This window comes from Centrocercus urophasianus, unplaced genomic scaffold, assembly GCF_019232065.1.
Source record: "Centrocercus urophasianus isolate 14NV4802_14NV808 unplaced genomic scaffold, USGS_Curo_1.0 seq_13, whole genome shotgun sequence".
Classification (NCBI taxonomy): Eukaryota; Metazoa; Chordata; class Aves; order Galliformes; family Phasianidae; genus Centrocercus; species Centrocercus urophasianus.
The window spans coordinates 5,669,815-5,681,325 of record NW_024884475.1 but is presented as its reverse complement, the minus strand read 5'-3'; the positions used below and the strand labels follow the sequence as shown (position 1 = coordinate 5,681,325).

Below are 11,511 nucleotides of genomic sequence, written 5' to 3'. Positions count from 1 at the left end.
TTATGTTGGACATCTGCCACATGGATGGTTGTTATCCAGTCTGCAAGGGTCACCACAAATGCCTTTCAGAATTCTGTGTTTCTTGCAGGATTGTCCAACTGGCTAGGAAGAGTAGATGTATTTAGGGTGATTTCAGACTGGTTGATAAGGATTGGGCTGGAAACTCCCCAGTGGGTCCTTATTTCCATTATGTCTCCCATGTGACCGGATCTGCTCAGAAGTTTTTAGGATGCTCCAGATGATGGTGTTTCATGAATCAGCACCAGGAGAAAGAGCCCATCCTTGTCTGCTCTGCAGGCCACAAAGACCAGCAGGATATGAAACAGCACTTCCACTATCTCTCCTCCAAGCCACTACATCAGAAATATTAATGAAGGTAAGCATTAAGTGCCAGTACACGTGTTGCTTTCCCACTAGTGCTTTATTCTTTTAACGTCTTTTATTTTACTGATATTGATAGCAGTGCTTCCAGGCAGTGGGACTGGGGATTTTTTTTAGTGTCTCTAATTGAACTAAGACCAGTATGCAGATTGCTGGTAAAATAAGCTGCCTGTAAGTGGGTAAAACTGTGATGTATGCCTAATCTCAAGTGCTTTTATGGCCATGAACACCAGAGGCTGTGTGTAATTACTATTTTAACCACAGGTCAGAACTCAGAACTCCTGGTGCTCAGGAGCTGTAGGCAGCAGGGGCAGATACTTCAGTCCAGACTGTCTCTTCATGTTGCTCAAATGTGTGTCTACTTAAAGAGCAGAAAAAGGCAAGGGCCTGGCAAGTTGACTGTTCTACATATCCTGTGGTGTCAAAACTCCACAGTTTTATCTCCTTCCTAAACCTAACTCTCAAAGTCTTATCTCCTCCCTAAAGGCACAGAGAACAGAGAACTTATGGGATATCTCTGCATTGGATCAATAGGTGTCTCAGGGGTACTGGGCTATAGAGGCACAGATTGTCTCTCACTGTCTGTGAGCTTAGATGCTGCTAAATTGTAGAAATGGACCCAAAGTGGCTGGCAAACTAATAACTGCTGATCCTACAGCACCTTTGGGTGTCAGAATTGCTGCTCCCCAAATGACTGTAAATGACTTTCTGCAGGGTCATGTAGAATCGCCTATTGCTAAGTAGAAATGTGAATTCTGTTTTCTCAAGTCATCAGTATCACTGGAACCCCAGGACTGTTTGACCTCACTCAGTACACATAACACATTAGGCCATGATCTATGTTAGGCCCCAGGGAATGGCAGGAGAGCATTGTATTGGCAGGTGCATTGTCACAGTCCATGAGAGCTAAGTCAAATTTGGGAGGCTTTATAGAAAATGTGTCTACTGTGGCTTTTTTTTTTGCCTTTGATGCATTCATCCACCCCATCTGCTCTTTCCCTGAGGAAGAAACTTGCATGAATCATCTGATGACCATTTTTGCAAGAATCATTGGTGAGGCTGATACTCCAGTTTGCTGAGCAGTGCTGGTGCTGCAGGGATATATCATTTCAGAGTGCTGTCAGTGTATCATACGGCCACAGCTCTCTCTGCTGACAGGGAGTTATAGGAGTAATGAAACACTATAACGTTTCCATGCACTTCCAGACTGACTCAGAAACCATAAACACTAAAATCCACCCTTTGTGCTATTGACATGTAAAGTGCAATCACCCCTCCAGCTTAAATGGAAGCCTACATTTCAGAGTGGTTACTCAAACAGGTCTTCAGAGTCAGAGTGTATTGAGGAGTCAGAAGTAGAAGTGGTCTGAAGTTTTGTAAACTGTCCACAGAGGTCCCTTATGTGTGGTATTGTCCCTTCTGCAGCCTGCTGTGCTCAACGAGAGCAGCTCCAGCTGGCCAGCAGGTGTGTGGCAGCGGTGACCTGGTTTGGCAGTGACCTCTGCTGACCCCCTTGGTGTGCCAAGATAAAGATGGGCCATATGTTCCAATGCACACTTGTGTACTGAAAGGTCATCTTCCAAGTGGGTCCTGGAGACAAGCTGTGCTCCTATTGTAAAAATGTCTTAAGATAACCCAGGAAAAGGGAAAACTGTTGCTTGAACACTTTTTTGCATGGACGTTGTTAAATAAAGGTGCTGAAATATCAGGGGTAGTTCTGTGGTGTTTCCTTCTTAGCTTAGTCATTAATATTCTCAGCTTTTATCATTTGCCCAGAGAAGTGGTGGAGTCACTGTCCCTGGAGGTGTTCCAGACCTGTGAAGATGTGGCACTGAGGGACATGGTTAGTGGCATGGTGGGGGTGGGTTGGTGGTTGGACTGGATGATCTTAGAGCTCTTTTCCAACATTAATGATTCTGTGATTGTATAATAAGAATTTGGGTGCTAAGGATGGCAAATGAAGCATAGAGCTGCAGGTCCCATACTGATGATAGCCCAGGGTAAGCCAAGAGTTAAGTCTTGTGTTGTGCAGCCCAGCTTGAGGCAGTGTTGGGCTATAGGCACTGAGATGCTGGTCCTGAGAGGCTGTTAAAAAGTCCTGGGTGCTGTAGTAGAAGTGAGAATGTCTGTCTGTAGATCTCTCTGTGATGCTTTGCAGTTCAGTTTTTGGCAATTAGTTTTGGCTTTTTGTAGCACTTTTTAAGTTGAAGAGCGTGCGATCTGTGACTCCTAAAATCCAGATACAGAATGATTCTGGATATTCTTTTCCTATTTAATTATCCAATTTTGTTAGTTTTCTCTAACAGTGAAAGCTGAATGCCTTACCAGGAGTTAACTGCCTAAATATCCATCAGATTGAGATCCAAGTCATCTGAAGAGGAAAACTTTCCTACCTGACTTATGTGTCATTGAAGGTGTTAGCTTCTGTCTGAAGCAGTAACATGTCCTATGGGCACTTGAAAATTCTACATGGAAGTGATCTTTTATTGTATCTGTCCCTATTTCCATGTAGCTGAGAGACACTGTATGATGCCTTACTGCAGCTAGGAAAAAGAATGCTGTATGATTACAAAGCCAGCTGAACAGTCTTTTCTGTTCACTCTTTGAAAGTGGGACCATCATTTCAGTGCTGACATTCACTCTCGCTTATCACATTTCCATCAATAAACCTCTCAGTCAATTTGTTATCTGCAGCACATAAAACACAGCTCTCTGCCTCACCTTTCCTGTGTGAGAAATCTGTGAGCGTGAGTGAACAAAAGCGCCCTGCCAAGGCATCACTGAAAAGAATTTATGGGCCTGCATATTCATTTAGTTACTCACACAACCTTAAACAAACATGTTAGTCTGTCTGTATCTGTTCTGCTTTTTGTGCTTGCAGAGTTGAGGTTCTGTACACACATTTGCTGTGATGCATCAGTGTAGGGTGCAGAGCATCCTGTAGTTCTCTTCTATGGGAACAGTGCCTGCCCCAGTTCTAGAGGTTCAGGGTACATTGCTGGCCTCGGTGTACGTTTCCTACTACCCAATCTGGAGGAAAATTGCTCTGACAGTTAATTTTTCCCATGGTCATTTTTTCCTACCAGATCTAGTCATCCCAAAATAGTACTGTTTTCAAGCCTCTGCACTTGCATTACCTGTGTAGAGTCAATGGGGAGCAGGGGAAATCCACCTTCTTTGCCTCCCTCTCCCCTGGTAGAAGGAGGATGTGTGTGGGCTGGGAAATAGGACAGGGTAACTGTGTTGTCTCTTGTGCCTTGGTGGCTCCTTTTGGACTTTTCTGCTGCTTGCAATGCCAGAGGGGAAATGGAGGTCTGCTGTGGAGCAAGAAGAGGCACTGCTGGCCAATGCATCCTCTTGTCAGCCATCAGGCCTGTTGCAAAAATCGTGAAAGATATTTCTGAGACGTGTGATTCTCTGTCAGTGGAACAACTGAGTATGTTATTCTTGTGGTATAAATTAAAGCTGCACTTTGTGGCTTTAACTTGTAGCAAAGCCAGGCAGAGAGGTTTAAGCGCTCAGATCAGTCATGTTGTAAAACCTCAGAACTGAGTCAAATGGCCACCTCGGTTTAAGCTCTGGAGGTTGAGCAGGAGTGGTCATCATCTGTGGTCTGTCTTTGCTGGCCCCAGCATTTCATTCATGTGCTTTGAACACATCAATGCATGACAATCCCACCACCACCAGATAACTCTAATGCTTGTTTGGCCCAAAGTGCAGTGCTGTGTTGAACTGAGACACAGCCAGGAAAAGCAGTGGGAAGCACATGCACGCTGACGTATTGAGTGTGCTTTTAAGTTTTAGGATTGTTTCCCTCTTGGCTTCCACGCTTCTAGCTGCAGTGAAGAACTGGAGTCTTATTTTCTGGAAGTCCATTTGGCTTTCACATCTGCAGACTCATCTCTGGTCTCAAGTACTTGGTGCGAAGGTACTTGCAAGTGCTCCTGAATGCCTCTAGGCAATGTGAATGGCCCTCTTCTGGTTGTTTTACAGATATGCGTTATGCTCTCAGAAGCACAAAGTAGAACAGGGAAAAGTCCAAGGAGTGGGAAGAGCTATGGATGGATGAGGTCCTTTGGAGGAGGCCATCTCCAGGGTTTGGGCTTCTTGGCTGACGGTGAGGATCTCAGCCCATTGAGACTCCACACAAAGCAAGAACACCAAACCAGTCTGAGGTACTGTACTGAGGTACGTTTTCCCCAGAAAATAACTGAGGTCATGCTCCTTCTTGGCATGAGCTGTAGGGGTACCCTCAGGGCTGTGAGAAATCACCAGAAGGCCAGCCCATGGAGACAGCTCTGGGCCCAGATGCAGCCTCCTGCTCGAATTATTGCTAAATGCTTGTTGCCAAAAGCTTGGGAGTTAGGCCAAGAGTTACATCCTCTCCTTCCTTCTGCAAGTCATAAGACACCAGCCTTAGGATTGACCTTTGCTCTGGTGAACACTCAGGCCCCAACATTTGGGTTTACCTGGCAGCAAGTCCCAGTGATGCAAGCAAAAACTGTGAGGGATGTGACATTTGTTTGGATTGCCTTGGTTTGTGTCATTTTTCTTCTGTATATTGAGTTATACACCCTAGTATTGTTCCTGCACTAGAACAGTCACACCCTGCTAGCATTTTTGTGGCCTGCAGATCTGTTTCCTTGATTCTTGCTCATATATGGTCATGAGACTGAGCAGCGACAGCCGGGGTTTGAGCAAAGCAAAGGAGTGATTTTCTGTATGCACAGGAAGGTACCTTCAGAGGAGTTTCAATTTCACAAAGTGCTGACCTCCAAAGCACATCTGAGATGAGGTCGGAATGGACTGCTCAAACCAGAGGCATCCAAAATCACCAATCACTTGGAAAGCTGGCGCTGAGGCCATCAGCTATAAACCACCGCTCGCATAAATGCTGCAGATAATTATTACCTGCATAAAATATGATTTGTGAGTTTGCTTTAATCATTATGCAAATGAAAGCTAAGTCCTCACTTATGGTGTGATAGACTCAGTGTCATTTATCCCTCATAACAGAACTGATTCATTAAAGTTTCCTGGCGTTTTGTAATTGGTAAAGCCTGATTTTGCCTCTGTGATGAAACAAGTCATGGAGTAAATGCAATGTTTCTTGGTGTGTGCGATAGTGCTGGTGCAGTGTTTGTGCTTTTGAAGTTCTTTTAATTGAAGAGAAGGGAAACTCAGCCCAGAGGAGCTGAGGGGAAGCATAATGGTGGCTACAGCTCCGCAGGGGGAGCTCTGCTCTCTGGTGACAGCGACCGGGCCCAAGGGAATGGCATGGAGCTGTGTCAGGGGAGGGGTAGCTGGAGGTTAGGGAAAGGATCTGCACCAGAGAGTGGTGGTCATGGAACGGGCTGCCCAGGGCAATGAGCACAGTCCTGAGCTGCCAGAGATCAAGGAGCGTTTGGACAGCACTGTCAGACATATGGTCTGATTTTCAGATGGTCCTGTGTGCAGCCAGGAGTTGGACTCAGTGATCTGTATGGTTCCCTTCCAATCTGAGGCATTCTATGATTCTATCTGTTCTGTGATTCAAAGTGCTGTTAACCTGCAGCACTGTGGAGGAGAGTACACCATCTGCAAACAAAAGTACCCCCAGGTACCATCTGCTGCCACTCTGTAAGCAGCAAGCTTAGTGTCCTCTGGGATTCTTCTTGCTGGTCGCTGCATGCACAGCGCTGGAGAAATCAGAAGGAACATCTGTCAGACACTCTGCTCCATGGATTACAGTATGTAAAGGAGGGCTATGAGAAAGAAGGAGGCAGGCTCTTTAGCAGAGTCTGTTGTGATAGGACAAGGGGCAATGATTTCAAACGAAAAGAGGTTTAGGTTGTATATAAAGATAAAAGCTTTTTTATTATAAGGGTATTGAGGCACTGGCAAAGGTTGCCCAGAGAGGTGGTGGATGTCCCATCCCTGGAGACACTCAACATCAAGCTGGAGGGGCTCTGAGCACCTGATGGAACTGTAGGTGTCTTTGCTTATTGCTGGGGGATTGGACCAGGTGGCCTTTACTGGTTCCTTCCAACTCAAACGGTTCTATGATTCGGTGTCACATCACTGAACATACGTCACACACCTGATGTGGATTTCTTAGAGAAAAGCTTGATTTCCCAGTGGGAAGGGTGGGGCCTTCAAGGCATACAGTGTGTGTGTGCTTCCATCACAGGGCAGATTTTCCCTTCCTGTCCATCCATTGTTCATCTCTTGGAACAGCATCCCATCCTTCTGAATACACACTTGGATGCCCACTCTGACCACATACATCTGAGAGCCCAAGAAGCATAAGATCACCCAAGGGAGGTGCAGGTGCTGTAGTAGTATTCACTATTTGTAGTGGAAATTACCATTCCCAACCGCAAGTTGGTGCAGCTCTGCTCTGCCAGCATTTGCAACACTCCAGTCGATTCACTGGTGCTGTTTGTTTGAACGAGGAGCTCTTTTGTAGCTCTATCAAAGTCTCGCTGACATAGCCTGCAGCTATGAACAAATGTTGTGTGGCTGCAAGCTGGAGCATCGAAGAGGCAGGAAGCGTGTTCAATATTGATAAAGAGCAGAACAGGGGCTTGTTTAAATTGTGCACAGACAACTTTTCCATAATTAAGGGAGCAACAGACACGGTCTCTTGCCTACAAATGAAATGACTAACAAAAGCAGGAGACGCAGATGATGTGTAGCATCATGAAGGGGATGGGAGATAGACTCCTGAGCACGGGCTCTGCATGCCACTCATCCCCACATCCTGCTGGCAGCTCAGAAGTGGAAGTCTTGTGCAAAGTCCTCAGTCATTAAGCAGTAAATGCCTTGAGCACTAATTGGATGTGCCCTTGTATGGGGCCCTGCACAGCCCTGAGGGCTCTTGTTTGTGCTGGGATGATTCAGCCTGCACTTGGTGCAGGTGGAATAAGGCACCACATCAGCCTTTGTACATGTCCTGTGTTTCTTCCTGGGAAACGTGTGATGCTGTGAATTAGTACTTAATAAGCATAATAGGTAGTGAAAAATGGGGCCAGGGAACTGTTGGGAGAGGTAGCTTGTTGCTTGCTGGGTGGCATTTACTTGGTGTATTTCTGTGTGCCCAAAGCACGAAGGTCTCTATCACAGCGTTAGGAATGTGCCTGCTTGCTACCGGGCTCCTCCACATTCCACTTAGAAACAGGAAGCTGTTACTTTCTTCTTTCTAAGTTTTGGGTGCTTTTCACCAAGCAGAAACTTCAAAAAACTCTTGCACAACGTAAATGCTTCTCGCTACACTGGATCTCTTGAAGCTGTGATCTGGCTGTACAGACCATATACAGACCATACGGATACATTTCTTACCCTCAAGTTCCCCTAAAGTTGTGGGGTTTTGTTTCCATGTTCTTCTGGTCTCAGGGGATTTGAGCACGTGGATCTGCTCAGAGGATGGGGCCGACCTTCTCTCCATGTAGATCTCATCTCTTAAAATGGGCACACGCACCCAGGTCTGTGCCAAGGTTGTAATTTAGCAGCTGGCATCTTTAAATGCTTGCAAGTGGGATCAATTTTTTTAAGATCATTTATGTTTAATTATTCTTTTCAGCAAACTCTCTCATGTTTTATTGCTATCAAGTTTCTAAAGAACATTTTTAAGCTTGAACAAAAAAGCATGATGTCATCCAGCAAAAAAAGAGCTTAGAACGATTAATCAGAAGACTTCTCCAATGCTTGGAGCTCTTCGACATGCTTAGGGTTGGATTAAGGGAATTATTTCAAGGAAGCATCAGTTTGTATTGCTTGACCTTGCCCTGAAAGAAAAGGGGTCTAGGTGGTGATGAGTTTGACTCTGGCCAGAAGCTCAGATTGCCACATGTCTCTGGGTATAAGGCATGACTTGCTTTTCTCTTGTCCTGGAAGAAGTGCATTCTACAGGATTGCTGTTGTATGTGGAGAAGGCAAACCACAGGCTTGCAGAGATTGTTGGCACCCCTTTATTTTCTCATTTTGTAATTAACATCTTATTGTTGTTGCTCAATATGGTCACCTTTTCTGAACTCTCCATTTACCTGGTGTACGGAGAGAAAGACATTAAAGACCCAGCTGATTTCAACTGCCTGATAGAAGCCATTCCTTTCCATTTTTTGAGGTTTTTCAGGTTGGAGGTCTCTAGTCCCACCTCCTGCTCAAAACAAGGTCAGCTCCGAGATCAGAGCATATGTGCTATGTTAAAGAATGTGTTTTTGTCACAAATGTTTTCTTTCATCCTGACACAAACCTGTTTGTTTTCTTCATGCCTCCCCATGCACTCCCATATACAGGAATGGAAAGATAGAGCAAGCTCCTTGTTTTCATTGTACCATCCCCATAGATCGTGCATTACGGCATTTTGCTTATGAATGACTGGTTATCAATGGGCTCAGTTGCAGCAGGCATGACTGTATCAGCCTCCATGCATTGAGACATGAAAAATGACGGATGCCAACCCCTCCTTCACCATTCAAAATGTGAAGGAAGATGATGCTGGTAATTAATAATAATGGGTGTTTGCTGTCTGAAGGAGGAAGTTTGTAATTCATTGCTGCTGCTGACATGATGCCTCTGTAAACCTCAAGCCATGATTTATCTCAGGCATTTAATATCTGTGTGAAGGGACAGAATGGCATATTCAGGATGAGCCATTATGATCTGTCGCTTCAGGAATACAGAGCATTTTATAACACTGCGTGAATGTTTTTTACTTCAAATGAAGGAAATTAATGACTAAGTTCTGCACAGAAATAATGTTGCATGCCTGATGTGGAACACTGAAGGACAGTGCTGCATGAAAGCTAAAATTGTCTTTCTGTTTCAGCATGGTTTCTGTTTTCTCTTAATCACAGGAATGAAGGACTAGAGTTTCAGCCTTAACTGTTAATTTCCTGTCTATTGTCTACTCAAACAAGATCCTGCTGTATCTGTTATAATAAACACATTTAGAGACAGGGCTGAAACCCGGGCCTGTCCTCTACCCTTTTCCAAGGGCAACTAAGACCTGCAATCTGGGCCACTCTTTCCACACAGTGCTCTGAAAGAAAGAGAGGAAATATATTTTTAAAAAAATGAGGGCTGAAACACTGATGAAAGGGCAATAATACCGAGCTGAAAGGCCAGGGAGCAGGCTTTGGCATAATGTCAGGGTTGGTGGAAATGCAGGTGGGAGAAAGGTGCCCACCTGCAAAGAGGTTGTGGAAGGAAGCAATGAGCTAGTCCAGCCCTCTGCCTTTACCCCACATTAATAGCAGCAGTTAGTAGTAGAGAAAGAGAGGATTATTTAGGTCAAGTTGTTAAAATTAAACAAGAATAAATTGAGAGTGACACCTATTGTTTGTTTCTCATGAGAACTTCTGCCTTGTGGTTAGTAGATATTTTAGAAGACTTTATTTTAAAACAGCACTGGTTTTTGGTCTGTCACAGCTACCTTTACTCTCGTGAAGCATGGAAAGCTTCTGGGGGGGGGACCGTTACTTGTAAAAGAGCTAAGTGAATGTACACAGCTTGATGTGATTCCCTTCCACCCCTTTTATAAGCTTACAATTCTGGAAAAAGGAGCAGTGATCTTATAGGAATCCAAAACTAGTCCTTGAATTGTTCATATGATCTTATTCAGTGCACTGTGGTGAATTCTGATGTTTCAAACTCCTGGATGCCTTCTCATGCCGGTATTATTTTTATGCAAATTCCAGCCATTAGTTGGTTTTATCAGTAAGGTTCAAATTGAATCATGTCTCTCCTGCAAATTAATGCAGACTTGACAAATGGAAGAGAAGATCTAAACTCTTCAACCAAAGGCTGTTGGATGTGATTTTAGAATAAAAACATATATACACACTATCTCAAGCTTTAGAAGTTGCTATCTGAAAATATTAGCATGTATGGGGATATTTAGCGGATTGGCACATACAGAAGTGTGTTAAACTGCAAGCTTTGAAAGCTTTTAAGCTGTACAGATAGAGTCCTACTTCTGCCATGAACTCGGGTTTAGAAGCACAGAATATTCCAATTTGGGATCATTGAGTCCAACTCCTAAAGAGAGCTGGCCCTAAAATTGGACTTGGCGGCTTCCAGCTGGAGGACAGCAGATGTTAGATCAGCTATTTACTTACTGTCACTAGATCTAATCAAACCACAAAAATTGTTTTCAAATAATGTTAAAGATCAGATTTAAACTCCTGAAAGCAAAAAAAAATCAGGAGAAGGCTGAAATTGTCTCTCTAATTCACCCCAGCGTGCCTTTGGGCTGTCTTTTGCACAAGAGGCATGTGTCATTGATTAAAGGCTACCCAGCTCAGAGGCCCACAGGGAGCAGCATGGCACTGTAGGCTGAATTCCCATGTCATTGTGCTTTAGACACTGCTGTATATTATTTCATTTCCCAGCAGTTTTTTTTTTTAGGAATACTATTTTTTAAATTACTCCAGGATATTTTTAAATTATTATTTCTAATTGCTGTTCTCTGCAAAAAAAGTGATTGGCTTTAGTGAATGGAAGGTTTTCCGAGCAGAGAAATACCTGCAAATCTTAGTCGTGCCATTCATTCCCCTGAAGCCATGATGACATTTGTTTAATTACTAATGAAAGCTTACTTCTGGGCTGGCCCATAAGTAGGGGATGCTCTTATGGAAAGCAAAGGAAAACTAATTTTCTGTGCTATTATCCACTACACTGTTGTGTGCAGCCAGGAGCTGGACTTCATGATTCTTATGGGTTCCTTCCAACTTGGAGCATTATATGATTCCGTGATTGAGAAGCAAAGGCCAGTATGCACCATCAGGAAGAACAGTTTTGACCTCTCACAAGAAATAGGACATCAGGAGAATCTAGGCATGAATCTGCCCTCCTCCAAAGTACAAAGAGATGTTTGGATCCATCTTTGCTGCAAAGGTGGCTGAGCCAGAGACTCTCAGAAGCCTGCTCTTCCTTTAAGGTGTGCCATCCTATTCCACTGTCCCCAATCTACCTCCCTGCCTTTTAACCAGACTTTGAAGTCTCCCCATCAATATAAGCTCCTTCCTTGTGCTTTACACAGTGTTGTGTTGTTGAGGTGTTTAATAAAAAACAGTGGAGCAGTACAGGAGAAGTTGGCTGCAAGTAAGAGCATTTTCTGTTTAAGCTGTTTTTTAGGGTTTTAACATA

General features: G+C 44.1%; 1 long non-coding RNA gene across 1 annotated transcript in view; it reads left to right on the top strand.

Moving 5' to 3' along the window:
* Positions 1–98: 98 nt before the first annotated feature.
* Positions 99–11,511, top strand: part of LOC122157318 — a 70,486-nt gene continuing 59,073 nt past the window's right edge. The window contains exon 1 of the long non-coding RNA XR_006167844.1: positions 99–376. This is a non-coding gene — a long non-coding RNA (uncharacterized LOC122157318). The remainder of the gene's footprint in view (positions 377–11,511) is intronic.